Below are 7,872 nucleotides of genomic sequence, written 5' to 3'. Positions count from 1 at the left end.
GCAACGGTGTCAGCCACACTTCCTCACTAAGATACAGGCTCAATCCGAATACCCTTATAGAGCAAGGACTCTTTAGCCAAAGTGGAAGTGCCTCAGGTGTCATCATGATAAGTGCTGACCAAATAGTGTCAGTATGGAAGCAAGTACGAAACGTAGTCTGTATGCTTCCTCTCATGGCTAGTTTTGCCTAGGAACCCCACAACATCCCTTATCGGTGCTAAGAACCCTTTAGGTACCCCCAATCCCTTGTATTAGTACAGCCCCCTCATGGAAACTAAAATGTTTGAAGAGAAGAGAGCGTGACCCAATGAAAGGTCAAGGAACAGGAGGTAGGAGTAGGAGCTACATGCTATTATTAAGGGTATTTGGATCGAGCCACAAACTTTTGTTGTCTTCTTACTCAGTGTCACAATCACCAACTGTCCGAATCACTCTTCAGCAAATGTATTTATAGATATAATTATAAATACTAAGGTTTAAAAAAGCTGTCATGTTTTTGGCTGGCTTATTGTGGCTCACTCTGCCTCTCCTATTACTGTGAACAGCTACACCTGTATCTCCTCTGCAGCAACTCAGTTAGCCAGACTGGTTTCACCTGTTCCCGCTCCTTCATATTCAGGAGCTTCTCAGGAACTTGTTACCAGATTATTCCATTGTTCTACTTTACCACGCATTAGTTGATTGACGTATTGTTTGTTTATGGGTAAATTTTTTTTATTCTCCTTTTTTATATCCTTTTATTTTCATGAATTCCTTTTACATTTTTTACTTTTACTGTCCGTTGGTTGGCTTCGCTACTATTGGTTAATCAGAAGGAAGGAGAAAGAAAACACATGGGAATAAAATGTTTCAATGGGGACAAAACAAGGTCTAAAAGTTTAAGTGGAAATGAATTATAGAAATGCATTTGTATATAAAAGAAAACAATAAAAAAAATGTGGATTTTAAAATAAATGTTGGAAATAGAGAATTTATGAAAAAAGTTAAAGTAAATCAATTGAATATTGTCAACAAAGACTTTTATTCTTCACATTAAATTGTACACTTTTAAGTGCATTAGTTTGTTTATTTATTTGGCCATTTATATGTTTCTGCTTTTATTTTTTTATTATTTCAGTTTCAGGTTACATAGGACAGAGCTTTCATATTTAATTACAATGGGCTTCTGTAATCATTAATGTTCAATAACAAAATTATTCAATAATCTCCTGCAAAAGCAATAAAAAAAATATAAACTTCTTACTTCTTGTAGTCATCCTATGATCACAAGATAAAAGCATAATGCTTCCTATGTTATCTTTGGTATGATGTTAACCTTTGCCTGCAAGCTGAATTCTTGCGGTATTTGTGCTTTCACAAACACACATGCAGAACAGAAAGAAATCATCAATATGGCTGACCAGGTTAGATATATGTATGTGATTGTCAGATCTGTCAGTGTATTTTTCAGAAAATTAAATATTACAAAAAATATATATTTAGGATGAAAAAGTTAATATCATAAATCTGAAGAAATATATCATGTAAAACAGCCAGAGCCAGAATTTGACTATGGAAGTCCTCCAGGACTTGCAAGCTATTGGTTAAAAAATTCAAACGAAAACATAATTTTATCATTACTGAAGGAAGGCATTAAAATCTTTACATAACCCATAAAAAGGTAATAAAATCTATGTAGAATTTTCCACTTTCAAAATGTAAAAAAAAAAAAAACAGAAAGTAATATTGTCTGAACTTAAAATATAATGTAATACTTTGCATGAGGCTTTTATAGAACTAATTTAAACTAAATTAATAAAGCTAGGATATAGAAATCTGGAAACTTTATCTCTAAATAACTTTTATTAGAAATTCTTATTTTTACACTGATTAAGACTAGTTAGATCAAATTTTATCTTTACTTACACAGGGGTTGTTAAAATATATAGCATTCAGATTATTTTATTCCATAGCTGTGCTGCTGAAACCAATTAAAACAGGCCAAGCATGTTAATTCTTTAGTCATTTTTAAGTTGACCTAATTATATTTCCTCAGTTTATTTACCTCAGAATGTAATTCATCAGCTCGCATAAACCTGCATATTAAAATGATTTTGGCAGCTGTTGCACATGATGATGGAGCATCTCAGAGAAAATATCCCACTATTCATATTCTGCCTTCCTACATATATATTTTATCAGGATTTTGTTGCAGTTATAAAAATTATTGCGTACAAAGATGCCTTTTCTTAAATCTGTGATCTAATCAGTCCATCTGTTTATCTTTTTTACAACTTGTTAAGATGTGTAGTAGTAAAAAAAAATTTTAATGAATCAGCCTTCATAGGGAGATATTGTATAAAAGTAATAAAAAAGCTATATAAAGATCCTACCTTTGAAGAATTCTTCATGAAAACCCAATAAGTAAAAAAAAAAAACGTTTTACTCTGATTGTGAAGTTATCGGAGGGAAGCAGCAGTTCTTGGTTTTTGTGATGCTGTAGCCGAGCACTGGTGTCCGAGGAGCTGTGAGGAGGCGACTCCTTTTATATTCTTGATGCTACTTTTACTTTCCGTATCTATTTATTTATTTGGTTGTTGTTGTTATACAAGAAATCCAACCTGCTTACTGAACACACCCTTATTCTCCCATGCTCAGTTCTTCTATCAAGTTATAATCTGAATGCAGTTTGTCAGTACAATCAAACTGAAATTATAAAAATGGGGGTGGGGGGATCCCACTACGAACTGAAGCATAATAACTAATACTGTTATAATTGGTGCTGGTCATATAATTAGAATATCATGAAAAGGTTGATTTTTTTTTTTTTTCAGTAATTCCATTCAAACAGTGAAACTTAACTTAATTCATGACACACATATACTGATATATATATATATATATATATATATATATATATATATATATATAGTGTTTATTTCTTTTCATTTTGATGATAATAGCGGACAACTAATGAAAACCTCCAATTTATTATCGTAGAAAATTTACTTTAGATCCATTCAAAAAAAATTATCTCCAGAAATGTTGACCAACTGAAAAATATGAACATGTGCAGCCCTTAGTACTTAGTTGGGGTTCCTGTTCCCCGGGTTATTGTAGCACCACCTGTATAAAAAGTTCATATTATAAAAATAACCTCCCTAAAAAAAAGCTAAAACGTCTATGTAAGATAAGTCAATCCATCCATTTTCTAACTCGCTTATCCTCCATGGGGTCGCCCCCTCCCTGGAGTGGGTCTCACTATTGTTGGAGATGAGACCCATACAGTGGTGGCGTCCACCAACTTCACCACTGTGTTTGTGGGGTGGACAGCAGAACAGTCCTGGGTGAAAAGGGTGAAGAAAGTAAAGCTAAGTACACTGTGCTGAGGATCAGTGGAGCAGATGTTCCCTATCCTCACCACCTCGGATCTGTTGGTGAGGAAGTCACTGATCCAGGAACAGATTGGTGTAGATAGTCCCATGTTGTGGAGCTTCAGAGCCTGTATGTCTGGGAGCACGGTGTTGAATGTTGAGCTGAAGTCCATGAAGAGTATCCTAGCATTGGTGTTGGACTGCTGCAGATGAGTCAGAGCTGAGTGCTGTGCTAATGAGACAGCGTCCCCTGTGGAGTGATTCTCCCTGTAGGCAAACTGCAGGCTGTCCAGATGTATTTTAGGAGGATCCTCTTAAAGTACTTCATGATAACGGGGTCAAAGCAATGGGAGGATAGTCCTTGAGGCAGGTGATGACTGGTTTCATCAAGGTTTCATCATGAAGAAGACAAAAGACCACAAACACAATTAAAAAGAAATACAAAAACTACTGAGACAAAAACTGATTTACAAAAGATGTACAAAAGTAATTAAAAGCTGTAACTCTAAAAAACAACAGCACTAATTTAAAAAAACACAATTTATGAAGCTAGAAATATTTTTTTCCTTGTTTTGTTTTTTTAGCAGTCATTTTCACGAGTTAATTGACAGTAACAATTTCTGATGCCTTTAAAAAAATGTTAAGATTTAGAACCGAAAAATGCTACACTTTAATTAGCCCTTTTCTTTTTTTTTTTTCTTTTTTCCTCGATAACATTTATGTGTTATATTTGCTGGCCAAATTATAATTATAATTTTTGGCAAATTATAAGTGCATTTTTATCAAGTCCACTTATTGACAGTTGTTTTGACAGTTTATCGTTCTGCTCCAGTCTATCACCTCTTTTTAGGTCTGATGTGCAGAATAACACAATCTAGATACCAAAATTAAGTTGCAGAGAAACAAATAACAGGTTGTTTTCTGGAAACGTGTGACTAAACAGAAAGGGAGGAGGGTTGTCAGAATTCCTCTGAAGAGACAGAGGTGTGGTGCAGGTGAAGGTATGCTGTCTGGGCTGTTGGATCAGTCTGTGAAGATGTATAATCTCCTTTCTCTTTTACCTCATTCCTATCATTCCAACTGTAACACAATGAAGGGTTACAGCATTCTATTCTACCAAAGGTTGGTAGAATAGAATGCAATCAAATATTTTATTCGTCACACCGCATTACCGTAGCCAGATTTCTCTTTGGCTACTCCGGTTAACATTACACATAATGAAGGCCAAAAATAAAACTGTCAAACAAACAATCAATGAACAGGGTTACATTTTTTCCTTTTTTAGCATTCAGGAAAGTGACAGATAAAATAATGATGTAGGACGGTGCTTATTGAACAATGATGATTCAGGCTTCGTTTACAAAAATGTGCATTCAGATATTCAGAGATGATAGTGTGAGTTAGGCAGTAACATGAAGGTGATTGTAATGTATGACTGGTTAGTGGCAGTGGGGCTGATTTATAAGCATTGGACTGTAGTCTCCCATCAGGGAGCGATTGCTCTCACAGCTCTTGTGAGGAAGCTGTTTCTAAGTTTATTTGTTTGGGATTTAATGCTTCAGAGGCGTTTACCTGATGGGAGAGGGGCAAACAGCGCATAGCCTGGGTGGGTGGGATCAGTGGAGATGCTTCTGGCCCTTCTTTGGACTCATTCTGCATAAATTGAGTCTAGGTCCTGCAGACAGCATCCCACAATCCCCTGTGCTGTTCTCAACACCCATGCTAGATCCTTCCTCTCCTGAACTTTGCAGCCATACCATACAGTTATGACACAGACGTTTTATCCTTCATAGTAGAGCGTACTGTTGCCTACATTTCCTGTGACGAATTCCTACAATAGGGGGTTTTCAGGTGACGTCACGCTCACGTGACTACTCAGCGCGTCCGCCATATTGGGTGGCAGTTGTTTCGCACCGTTGACCTGCATTGTATGACGCCTTAGGCAGTATTGGAAGTGAACAATGGGGAAAACGTGTTTAATGGTTGGTTGCACGGCCCGTGGAAGTGGAGATCAACGCTCTTTCTATTGCCTACCAGCCGTAATAGTGAATCAGTGTGAAAAAACAAAACAGCTATCTGAACAACGCTGTCACCTATGGCTGACACGGATATCCAGGTCCGATTTGGACGGTGTTAAGCTGGAATACGCCAGAGTCTGCGGTGCTCACTTTGTCACAGGTAATTAACTGTTAAGTATTTAAAACATGTAAGAAGAATATATTAATAATAGGGCTTGGGCGTCATGACTTATTACTTTCCGCGGCTGCCGTGTTGACTGCCTCCGCCGCCTCTACTGCCTATGACTACCGTGTACTGTACTCCCTCTCTCAGCCGTGTTTTAATTTGATTAATTTCACCTTAACTTGATTTCAACCATGGTAAACCGTTGCTGTATTGTGGGCTGTAACAGCGCAACACATGATCGCCATGGGAAAAACATAGAAACAGATTAATTTTCCACCGCTTTCCTGCCTGGAGGCGCAACCACGGAGAACAACTGTTAGTGATAACAAAGAGTCGTCGGCTCGCTTGGATCGCGGCTGTAAGTCGACCGAACATAACTTTCCACAGTATCCCGATGTCAATGAGAGTGTGTTCTAAACCTTTGAAACACATAGCAGCAAGTTAAAAGTACATTACATGCGTGAGTGGTTGTTAGCGCTAACGGTTAGCAGCTACTAAACTAGCATGTGCCAGAGCTCGTCTGAGCACAGCTTACCTTTGAACGAGTTGCTGTGTTCCCACTGTTTGCTGGCTTTATGATCTGCAGCTCCTACCGGCGCCAATACGGTAAATACAACTTAATTTTGCACTGGTCATTGTTCTGCTTAAATAATTAAAGCCGCGAGCGGCGTCGATCGGCCCTGCAGCCAAGCGCCTTCGCGCACAGCCGGCCGTCAGCCACCGCAGAAGCATGCGACGCATTTGCGTCGGATCGTTTACATTTTTACCATCTTATTAAAACTCACCCGTCCACGTATGATGGCGATTTCCTTGATGTACATAACCAGATGTGAACTGGTTGTGAGCCTCTAGACCCTTGTAAGCTCTCATTTCCTCAAGAGTGTGCAGAGGGTTTTCACCGAACACCAGGTAATGCATCTGGATTACGGCTAAACAAGGCACCGTGGAGGGCATACGGGTCCATATGGTCGATCACGGAACATTTCCTCAGGTATACGTCCTTATCTGGTCGCTCTAGCCCGCTGGCGTACTTATCCATTCGCGATACGATAATACGTGTACGACAACTAGAGATAAGGAAGTGAACCACCCAATATGGCGGACCGGAAGTTGGCCAGTGACGTCAGTGAAAACCCCCTATTCCCACACTTTCTGCCAGTGGGACAAAGCAGCGGAATGGATGGTAAAATGTGTGATTAGCTGGCTGAAAACCTACAGCCGTTTCTTTTCCAGCAGCCTCCCACCTGTCAGTGAGAACAGAGAGGGAATGTGATGCTGCGTCCTGGAGACTGCCTGTATGGAGCGACTCAGTGTTTCAAGCTCGGTGTCACATAGAAAATAGTTTGATGTAAAGACTTCTTGCCACCGAGAAGTTTATAGTGTGACACGACTTGCACAGTCATAAAAATTGAGCTCTGCACGTACCTGTTTGCAGTTGTCTGCGCAGAGTTCGCTCCCAGTATACCTTGAGTACAAGTGGACCTCCGTGGAGTGAACTACACCAGAATATGTGGGGACCTTTACATGAATGGACTTCTAGTTTAGACATTACAGTTAGTCTCTTCCAACAGGTTCAGCTCTCTGAACATAAATGGAAACGCAAACTGAATTTCCTGGTTGGCTTTGTCTTCTGCCCAAGTCTAGAGTGAACTTCTGTGTCAGAACAGTTTTCCCAATGCCAGCCACTCCCTTTGTCATCACTGTTCTGACTGGTTCATCTCTTCCAGGTAAGGGTTTAAATATGTCTCCATGTCTAATTACTGTTTCTGGTTACCAGGACTCTGCTTCAATCTGTCTGACCTCATGGTCATTATTGACCTCCCCAGTGTTTCCTTCTGTGATGAAGAGCTCCGTGTAGATCTGGTTTAAAATAGTTTGGCTTTCCTGATTTAACCATCTCTTCAAACACACTCTGGTAGTTCAGGGTAGACTTCAATGTGTTCTCATTCATAGCATTCGTTTCGATGTCTCACTATGGGATACGCCCCTGCTGCGTATTCCTCAGAAGCATATATCTCATTACGCCAATCCTGATTTGCTGTTGATCGCGACTTCTGCGTCACTCCTCCTATAAGTAGCCTTGCGCTACGACGCTACGTCATTCAAAAACCTCTTCTCGCTTCGAGGCACATCTCAAGAGCAGTCTAGCTTAACGGTCCACGGTCGGGGTACTTAAGCTAACCCCCTTGACAACGGGCGCTAGCTGCTACCGCTCCAGCCTTCACCATAGTCTGGAGCACGGTTCGCCAATATTAGCACGCCAGCTAATATCCGTTCTGATCTGTCACACCAGTCAGCTCAGATTTTCACTTCGGCTAGCACACCAGCTACCGAA

This window comes from Fundulus heteroclitus, chromosome 14 (genome assembly GCF_011125445.2).
Source record: "Fundulus heteroclitus isolate FHET01 chromosome 14, MU-UCD_Fhet_4.1, whole genome shotgun sequence".
Lineage (NCBI taxonomy): Eukaryota > Metazoa > Chordata > Actinopteri > Cyprinodontiformes > Fundulidae > Fundulus > Fundulus heteroclitus.
Note: the sequence above shows the minus strand (reverse complement) of the source record.